At 45.8% G+C, this 10,075-nt stretch overlaps 1 long non-coding RNA gene across 2 annotated transcripts in view; it reads left to right on the top strand.

Moving 5' to 3' along the window:
- Positions 1 to 8,129, top strand: part of LOC136305438 (uncharacterized) — a 48,366-nt gene extending 40,237 nt beyond the window's left edge. Inside the window, exons 5-7 of one of the 2 annotated variants that reach the window (XR_010725334.1) lie at positions 308 to 428; positions 5,283 to 5,452; positions 8,103 to 8,129. This is a non-coding gene — a long non-coding RNA (uncharacterized lncRNA). Of the gene's footprint in view, positions 1 to 307; positions 772 to 5,282; positions 5,453 to 8,102 lie in introns of those variants that run through there. The other variant, XR_010725333.1, reaches the window with a different exon arrangement.
- Positions 8,130 to 10,075: the final 1,946 nt, after the last annotated feature.

The following is a 10,075-nucleotide window of genomic DNA, read 5'->3' as shown; positions in this document are numbered from 1 at the left end:
TAAGCCAGTTTTATTTTTCCTCTACAAATCACCCTATGCACAGCAGGAAGGGACAAGCAGAAGGAATGAGCACAGGCAGGTCACTTTTGTTCTCAAGTGATGTGATGCGGATGGGTTTCAGTCTCAGCCGAGGAGATGGGGAGACAACACAAAGGTGTTTCACTGCTGAGCATAGGGTACATGAGCAACCTCATGCCTCTGCCAAGACATGTGTGGGGCAGATGAGTTTCCATGTGCATCCTTGCACACATTTATGTAAGTATAGAGAAAGGGAATACTACTCCTGTTTTTCATTTGTGTCTCCAAGCAGGTGGATAGTCTGAGCCTCTGCCTTGTCATGTGCAAAGAGATGCAATTTACTATGTGGGAAAAAAAAAATAGAAATTTGAAGGGAAAAAAAGTCCTCAAGGAACTGATAAGCCACTCAGGTAAGCAAAGAAATCATCTCATGGGAGGGCTGGGAAAACCAAAGGTCTCATTGTCACCAGGACACAGAATAATACTGTGAACACACTGCACTGAACTATGAGCACTGTGAAAGGACTGGCCACATACAAAGGCTTTACTCACATGTCTAAGGGGCATTTCAAATCCCAAGCTCACTGCAGCCAAGAATTACAGAACAAAACTAAAAACAACCTTTGGCAGAAGCAAATTAGAGATATTAGCTGAAAAATAATCCTTCCCCTTTGTCAGGCCTAGGAAGATGCTGGACTATGAGGGATCTGTTAGACTCAGTTTTCCCAAATCACTAGGATAACAGGGCTCTGGTGAAACCCCAAGGGATCTTTTCCTAAAGACATTAGTTGCTTTGATTGAGCTAAAACTGGTTTAGATCTCAAATCTCTCCCCATCCTTTGTCTTCTACTGCAAATGTCAGGACCCTGCCTGCTTCAAGAAAGCAAAGGAGGTTTTTAGTTCTTTCACTACTGTTACCTGGTGACAGGATGTTTCCTGGTGAGAAACCATCAGTGATTTCCAACATTCTGTGGGGAGATCTGTGGGCCCAGGGATCCTGGTCCTCTGGACTGTGCAACACCAGCATTGTCAGAGAGGTAGATGGTGTGACCAAAGAGGGGTTAGATTGGTTATTAGGGAAAATTCCTTCCACAAAACAAAAGTTTTCAAGCCCTGGAACACGCTGCCCAGGGCAGTGGTGAAATCCCCATTTCTGGAGGGATTTAACACACATGTAGATGTGGTGGGCTTGGCAGTACTGAGGGAGTGGTCGGACCTAATGATCTTGGAGGACTTTTCCAACCTTAACAATTGCATGACTCTATGCAAAGTTGTTGCATGGATGTCTCTGGTTCAATGATGATGTTTCGAGGTGTTTTCCATCCAGCACCCTTCCTCTTGCTGGAGACTAGCCATGCCAAGAATTTTCACTAGTTAAAATAGTCACACCTGTGCCCTGGGGACACCCAGACATATGGGAAGAATTTTCTGCCCCCAGAAATTTCAGGCTAAGCCATAGAGCAGTTGCATTGCTTAATTCCAAAGCAGTTGTATTGCAGAGAGTCACAGGTCTTTGCTTGTGGCTTATTATGACATGGAAGCCTCATCATCTGGATTTATGAGCAAGTCAGGTCCTTGGAAGAGCTGACCAAGGAACTAAGCAAAGCTCAGCTGGATAATAAATATTATGTCCTGCTTTGCTGTGATTATGTCATTTTCTTTTTGTCTTTCTACTTTCTTGATTAAAGAGTGTTGGGGGTTGGGTTTGTTCCTTCTTTCTCTGGGGAATTTTTTCCCCACGGGTTGCCAAGGGGACCGGGTGTTGGATACTTGAGAGTGCTTGGCTGAAACAAAGAGATGGACAAAAGGTGGAAGGGGGAGATAACGCAGGTAAAAGACACAGCTTGAGGCAGCTGCGGGCTTTTCTGCTTCCGGCGTTCGGGAGACGCGTGTCGGCCGCTCCTCGAGGATCTCAGCCGCCGCAAAGCCCGCCGAGCAGAAGCTGGGCCGCTTTTCTGCCTCGCCATCGGCTCCTTCGGCGCTGCTCCTCTTGCTGCAGCGTGACCCTGCACCCCCTGCGCTGCCGGGACATCCTGCCCCTGCCTGCCGGGACACCCTGCCATCCCAGCTACCAGCCCGGGACTTTTCCACTGTTCCAGCTTGGTGCTCTGAGGATCCTGCAGGGACACCGAAACCAAACTGCCCTGGGTTTTGTGAAACAAAGCCCTCAAGGTTCTTGGTACTGTTGTCGTTTGTCATTAATGCTGTAGTTGTTTGGTGGGGGGGGAGTTTTTTTTTTGTGTTTGTTTGCTTTGTATTACATACTAGTAAAGAACTGCTATTCCTATTTCCCAAATCTTTGCCAAAGAGCCTCTGATTGTAATTTTACCTGGCAGATACCTGTCTTCCTAAACCAAGACAAAGAGATAAAAAATAAATACTTATGGAGGGCTTTGAAAACTTCTGCTTAAATAAGAGAGGAATCATAAATTTCCACTCAGGAGGAGCTGAAAGAGATGCATCCCCTTGCTGAGTGTAGATAAAATAGAACCTGTGACTTAAAATCTCTGAATCACAGAATAATCTAGATTGGAAAAGATTTCTAAGGTCATGGAGTCCTACCATTCCACCAGCACTGCCAGGGCCACCACTAACCTATGTCCCCAAGTGTCACATCCACACGTCTGGTAAATCCCTCCAGGAATGACAACTCCATCACTGCCCTGGGCAGCCTGTTCCAGGGCTTGACAACCCTTTTGGGGAAGAATTTTTTCTTAATTTCCAATTTAAACCTCCTCTGGCACAATTTGAGGCCTTTTCCTCTGACCCTGTCTCTTGTTCCCTGTGAGAAGAGACTGATCCTCTCCTGGCTCCACCCTCCTGTCAGGAAGTTGTATAGAGTGAGAAGGTGTCTGTCCCTCCCAGCCTCCTCTTTCCTGTTTTAGGGAAGACTAGAGCTGCTTTTCTGAACTCGCTAACCATTTAGACATGCCCAAACACTGAGCCCTGATCTCTGTATCTTTTACCCAGATACCTTAATCAGTCTTATTTCCTAACACACTCAGGCATTTACACATGAATGGGCCATAATGAAGCTCCAGCTACATTCCCCTTAGCTTTTCCCTTTTCAGTTTTATACAGTCATTTGTTCAATCTTCTATGGCTTGCATTTAGTCTTGGAACATTAAGTTCCTTTAGTCTCTCAAAGGGTCATCTTCAGTAATCCCTCTATCAGTGGCCATTGTGACTCACTGAAACAATGTCCGTCTCAGAGTATGAGGAGGAACCTGTAAGCCCAGTCATGGAACTGTGGGTTTTTCAAGTCACCAGGTTTTGCAGGTCAGCATGATAAGACATGCTCGTGAGACTTCACAGGTTGCACATGGACACTGGCCAGGATCCAGGATCAGGGCTGGGAAAGCCTAACACAGAGGATCTGCAGGCAGAAATGCAAGGAACAATGCAGTGGCTCATACAGGATGCCAGGATACTGCATAGCTGGGAGGAGGACCTGGCCATGAAGTGGACCTGTGGAGTTCATTGTTGAAGTCCCACCACATATAGACCCTATGGAACTTAGAGGTCCAGCAGAAGAGCTATAAGCACTCTTCAGATCACTGTTCCTCTCTTCCAAACATAGATAATCCTCTTTTATTTACCCTAAAATGTCTCAGTCATTCATATGTACGCCTAGACCTAATTTACCCTCCAGTGGCCAAAATTATCAGAAGGAAACAATGTACCATCTTGGTAGTTGCACAGCGGATTCTCCAAGTCCCATTCCTTTCTGACCCATCACTCCTTCAGCTGTAAGTGTTCCCTCCTTGGGAGGTTCTCCTTTCTACCACCCCAAACCTATGTGATAACATGTCACCAAGCTTGGTCTTTGTCCTTCTCCAGCTCTGAGTGATGGCATGGGCATGAGAGAAGCTCACTTCTGCCTGGTGGGTTTTTTGGTTTGGGTTTTTTTAAATACAAATTCTTTCAAATTTTACTCCCCCTTCTACCTGTTACAAAATCACTTCTTCTGAAATCTGGCTGTGTTATGTAGTGATTTTCATTAAAGGATTTCATGTCCTTTAGAGCACTTGATTTATTGGTCAAATTTTCTTTTTATGCATTTCAGTTATTCTCTTTATGCAGCACTCTGATATGGATTTGCTTTGGCTCCTGTCCCATTTGGCCTCGAAACTCTCACAACATGCATGAACCATAAGCAGAGTTGGCAAGAAAACAAGAACACCCCAGGCTGAATCTTCTGAACCCACCAGGCAGAAGCTGTGCATAAAATGTTTTAAGATGTGAGGCCACTAAAACTCCCCTTTAAATTGTCACCTGCAGTGTTGTCATGTTCTCTTGTCCCTGGTGATAGATGTTAGGGATGGGAGCAATTGGTGCTGAGACATCTGCAAAGTGGAGGTGTCGTTATTTGTACTCAGGACAGCGGTAATAAGGATATAACTCCAATCTTCTTGGAGGGCACAAAAGTAATGTTTATTAAAAGGCACATCCTTTTTGTACAGTGTTGCGGTACCATTCGACATGATTGGTCATTTCAGACAAATACCCCTTGACCATTTTTTACAAATAACAAGTTAGAAATACACCACCTGCTAATGGTTTTTCACCTTCCAAGGATTGTTTTTGATTCCACCTCACAATCACAGGCCAGTGTGGGAAAGTAAACGTTGCCACAGGCTCTGTTGCCTGATCTCTAGGATTTTCTCCCTGGCCAGGGTGTCAGCAACCACACAGAGGGAGTGCCTGGAACAGCCAGAGTAAATAGAACTTTCCTGCATCTCACTGGGATAATGTGAAGCTGAACACTCCACACAGAGGGAGCTGCAATTGTGGTCCAGCTCTGGCTTTGGCGATGGAGTCTCACCTATCTTTAGCCTAAGGCATCTCCATTCCTATAATGGAGGAAAAAGGGTCCTTAGGAGATGTGGGGCTCCTATCTGATGTTTTTTCTTCATTTTCACTTGATTCCAGCTTTTGTCAGTCATCTGGGAGCAATGGGATGAGCTGCCATCCCCTTCCTCTGACTCTCGTCAGTGATTAACAAGGAGTTAGGTGCCTACCTTTGATATGGCTACCACTGAATGGTGTGTTTTCCCTAAATAAACCCACAGTCTACTCCTATAAGGTCTTGCCCTGAGCTTTGCCATGCTATTGTTACAATGTCATAGCATTATTTCCTGAAAGAATTGGTGGATATGTGTGTACAGGTTGTGAGGGAGAATGTCTACACATAGCATGTGATGAGATGTCAGCTGGTGGTCTGAGGAAATAAGCCAATCCACCTTTGTCATTGTATCCCACAGAGATATAAACATCTGCTCACATCATCATTTCCAGTCATCTTGCTCTTCATGCCATCACAAAATGCAGGAGAAACTATCAAAAATGTCCCTGGATGGTCTCCAATACCTTAAGTTTGACTGAAAGGTGCCCTGACTTCATGTGAGGATGCCAGGAGAAGAAGGTTCATCAGGTACCTTACTAATCAGCTTTCAAAACATTCTGGTTTATCATTGCACCGGGTATGCTTGGAGCTATTCCTTGCCTCCACGCCAGTGGATCCCAGCATGGATAGGACAAGGGAGCACTGCCTGGGGCTCTGCTCAAAGACAGTGATGATTTTGGGGGGCTGTGAAATATTGGTCTTGCTCTGGTTTGTACCACATCGTGGTGCCTTTAGCATCACCATACAATCACAGACTGGTTTGGGTTGACAGAGACCTTAAAGATCATCCTGATTGAACGCCTGCCATTGGCAGGGACACCTTCCACTAGACCAGGTTCCTCCAAGCCCTGTCCAATACTTCCAGGGATGGAGAGTCACAGCTTCTCTGGGGAACCTGTGCCAGCATCTCACCACCTTCAGAGGGAGGAATTTCTTCTTAATAATAAACTTTTTGGCAGGATTGTGCCCCAGACAGATACAGTTTGATGCTGTATGATACCAGTGTCCTTTGCCACCCCTCCATGTCCCGCAGTTGGCCATGCCCTTTTCCCAGAGGAGGCTGGAGAAGGAATTGTTCCTTCCTGCCATGGTGGCTGTAATTTAAAACCAGAACTTTTTAAATTTTACTCCCATCCTCTCTCAGAGATGTTTGCAGCCAGCACATCAATTCCACTGATTAGAGCTAATGGATTTTACTTGATGATGCTTTTCTGTAGTTGATTCCTGAACAAGAATGAGCAGCCATGCTTCAAGATATAGATATATAACCACATATTTCACTGAGACACTAAGCAATTTTTTTTAGTTCTGCAGCTTCTAACACCAGCTAGGTCTGCATAGTATCTGCAGAGCAGCAAAGTCTCCTGATGCTGCAAAACCTCACAAGGCAGTTTTGCCCATGACTTTTGTTACAAATAAACATGATTAATGCATGACTGTTTCCATGTGGCATGATCCCAGGCCTGCTGCAGATAAGAGACTCTCAAAAAGAAGCTCAAAAGCCCTTAGTGCGCATGCCAATCCCCAGTCCCCAAACAGGTGCAAGATGCTGTGCAAATCCCTTTGTGATGGCACTGCTGAACTGAGACTTAGGACATGGATTAGCTCCAGAGTGGGAGCTGTTGCAATGGATTCATACAGGCTTGCACCCTCCAGAACACACTAATATTTCAGAATCACAGAAACACAGAATGGTCTGGGTTGAAAGTGACATCAAAGGTCACCTTACTCCACTTGTCTGCCATTGGCAGGGGACATCTTCCACTAGACCAGGTTGCTCCAAGCCTCATCCAACATGGCCTTGAACACTTCCAGGCATGGGGCAGTCACAGGTTCTCTGGGCAACCTGTGCCAGGGCCTCATCACCCTCACAGCCAAGAATTTCTCCCTGATACCCCTTCTAACCCTGCCCTTTGACAATGGGAAGTTATTCCTACATGCCCTGTCCTTCCAGACCCTTGCCCAAAGTCCCTCTCCATCTCTTGGAGCCTCTTTAGGGACTGACAGGGCCTCTAAGGTCTCCCCAGAATCTTCTCTTGCCCAGTCTGAACACCCCCAGCTCTCCCAGCCTGTGTCCAGAACAGATAGACTTCAGCCCTGTGATCATCTGAGTGGGCTCCTCTGGACTCATTCCAACAGGTCCACATCCTTCTTCCCACAAAACTTCACTGTTATATTAAGAGAACTAATGTCACTAACAGCTCTCTGTGCAACAAGTCCTGAAACAGCAACACAGATGCACTTCAAAAGGTTTTCTGCAGGAAAGTCCACAAACATGTGCAGGACCTCTGTGGGCAGCAGTTCTCAGATCAAGATGGGGTTTATACTCTCAAAAATCACCATGATAGCCTTAAGATAAATGAAATTATTGAGAGTATTTAAAAAAAAAAACACAATCTTGAACTTCACCAGCCAGAAAGCTTGATCCCATTGCAATACTTTTGTTGCACATCATCCTTGCAGACCCTGGGTCACCATCATAAGGTCATTCTTCTCCAATTTTCCTTGTTCCTGTTTCCATGCATCTATTAATTTTTTGTAATACCATAGTTCATTCAATGCAAAAACTGTTTGCCATTAACCTCTAGTGCGCATGGAAGAACAGAGCTGTGGTCTGACAACAGCAGTTTTGGGATGACTCTATCATCTTTGCTGCTTGAAAATGATCAAGGGGTGCTGGTTAAGAGTGACTAAACATAATGTACCCAGACAGGCAGGAGGTCAAGGGTACTTCACCTGTGTCAGCAATGGTGTGTCCAAAAGGACCAGGGCAGTGACCATTGCACTGTGCTGGGCCCTGCTGAGGCACATCCAGTCCTGCGGGCAGTTCTGGGCCCCTCACTCTGACAAGGACATTGAGGAGTTGGACCATGTCCAGAGAAGGGAACGGAGCTGGGGGAAGGTCTGGAACATGAAGAGCAGCTGAGGGATATGGGCAGTTCAATGTGGAGAAAAGGAGGCTCCTTTTCTCCTTTCAACCTGGAGAAAAGGGGGAGCCTTCTCACTGTCTTCAGCTCCTGTGGCAGGACTTCCCCCCTACCACAGTAGAGCTTATCTGCTCTGTCCATCAGGTGGTTCGATAGCTCAATAGCCCCAGAAATTCTCTCCAGCAACATGAATTGAAGAGATAACCCAGGCCAGCTTGCCTAGCTAGTGAGTTATTTCTCTCTGTCAACAGGGGTGGAATTCCCAATAAACAACTGGCCTTGAGAACAAGATGTGGGGAGATAAGCTGGAATTCCTGACTGAGAGACACTTCACTTTACAAACTATAAAAGCTACACAAACTTTCACAGAGGCAGAAGCCTCCTACACACACCTTGGAAATGTGTAGGACTTGTCCCTTGAGTTTGGATGCAAATTCCATGGATACTTTCCTGAAAACTGAGTGAAGGTTGGAGCCAGGTGGAGGTTGGGCTCTGCTCCCAGGTAACAAGCAACAGAACAAGGGGAAATAACCAACCAAGTTGCACCAGGGGAGATTTAGATTGGATACTCTTCATGGACAGGGCTGTCAAGCCATGACAAAGACTGCACAAGGCAGTGGTGAAGTCCCTGTCCCAGCAGGGATTTAAAATCCATGTAGATGTGGCATTTGGGACATGTTGAGTGGTGGCCTTGGCAGTGCTGATGGAATGGTTGGAGTCAGTGATCTTAGGGGACTTTTCCAACCTCAATGATTCTGTGATTTTGTTTCAAAAGCCAGCCTAAGCAGAGATGAAGACATCTATCGTGGATGCGCAGGAGTACACTGCACACTTACAAAGGTGATACACAGTGCATTGATGCCCCAGAACACTATGGCTTGGGTCCCAAGGTGGGAAATACTAAGGAGCTTTCTAAATCTTTAATTGTAATCCTCACTTTTAATTGCACTGGATGTAATAGCAGGAATGATATCAATCTGGAATACAAATCTATGTCTGTGTATAGACACCTCTAGATGATATTTATTTATTCTCTTTCCCAAGGTGGCTCTTTGATCCATCCATCCCTAGCACTCAGTGCTCCAATACCATCCATAAAATGAGTTTCCACAACTTGCCTACAGGTAAGAATGAAATTAAGCCATTCCAAGCAAAGACAAAAAAAGAAAAAAAACAAACCCAAGCCCAAAATCTTCAGGGCCTAAGAATCAATAAGGGGATACAAGGCATTGTAGTAGAGAAACAATCCCCACAGGGATAATCCTGCCTTTTACTGCACTCCCAGCACCTGCAGTCACTGATGAGTGGGAATTGCTTTTTCTCTTTGTAATTCAGCATTTGAATGTGTGTGGATTTCACTGGTTTTATTGGAGTTCTGCTCCTGGTGGAAATGCTGGTAGTACCACCCGTGCTGGCAAAGACTGGAGGGCTTCAAGTGTGGATGTGATTTGGGTGCAAATGGACTTTATTGGCACCAGGGAATAAAGAGAAAGATGCAGAGAAGAATGAAGGGGTTGAGGGAGTGATGGAGGGACAGTGGGAGAATTGGATGGAGGAATGAAGAGATGGAGAAACAGAGGGAGAAATGGAGAGAGAGAGGGATGGGGGGACTGAGGGCAGGATGGAGAAACGGAGGGATGGAGGAAGGGTTGGAGGACTGGCATGATGGATGGGGTCAAGGTGGAGGCAAAGCTAGAAAGGAGGGTGGGATTTGGGGCTGTGAATCCACCGTGGGAATCAAATTTCAGAGGAAGCAATCAGCAGGAGATGGCTGGAGGGTGTTTTGATTTCGGTATACAACTTCAAAAGAGACATGGAAAGAACAAAATGGGTGTGAGTGTGGGTGTGTGTGCATCTGCACATACGTGTGCATACAGATGGGCAGCTCTCATACATGTACATGTATGAGCAAGTATCTGCATGAGTGCATGCACATGGGAGCATAAATGTGTTGTGTCTATGTCTGTGGATGGGTGCATCTATTCAGGTGTTCACATGCATGTGTACAGCATGTGCATATTTGTGAGACTGGACATGTGTGTGTCTGTGTGCAGGTGCACACGTGCGCGTGTGCATGCACGAGCATATAGGCATGTGCTTGTGCATACAAATGTGCATATGCAGCACATGCACATGTGAGTGGAGAGATGTCTAGTTGTGTGTGTTCATATGTGTGTGTGTGTTCATATTTATGTCTCTGTGCATGTATGTGCTTGCACATGTG

This window comes from Chamaea fasciata, unplaced genomic scaffold (assembly GCF_029207755.1).
Source record: "Chamaea fasciata isolate MVZ Bird 193981 ecotype frontalis unplaced genomic scaffold, bChaFas1.0.hap1 SCAF_2, whole genome shotgun sequence".
Lineage (NCBI taxonomy): Eukaryota > Metazoa > Chordata > Aves > Passeriformes > Sylviidae > Chamaea > Chamaea fasciata.
The sequence above is the reverse complement of the archived record's forward strand: the minus strand, read 5'-3'. Positions and strand labels throughout refer to the sequence as shown.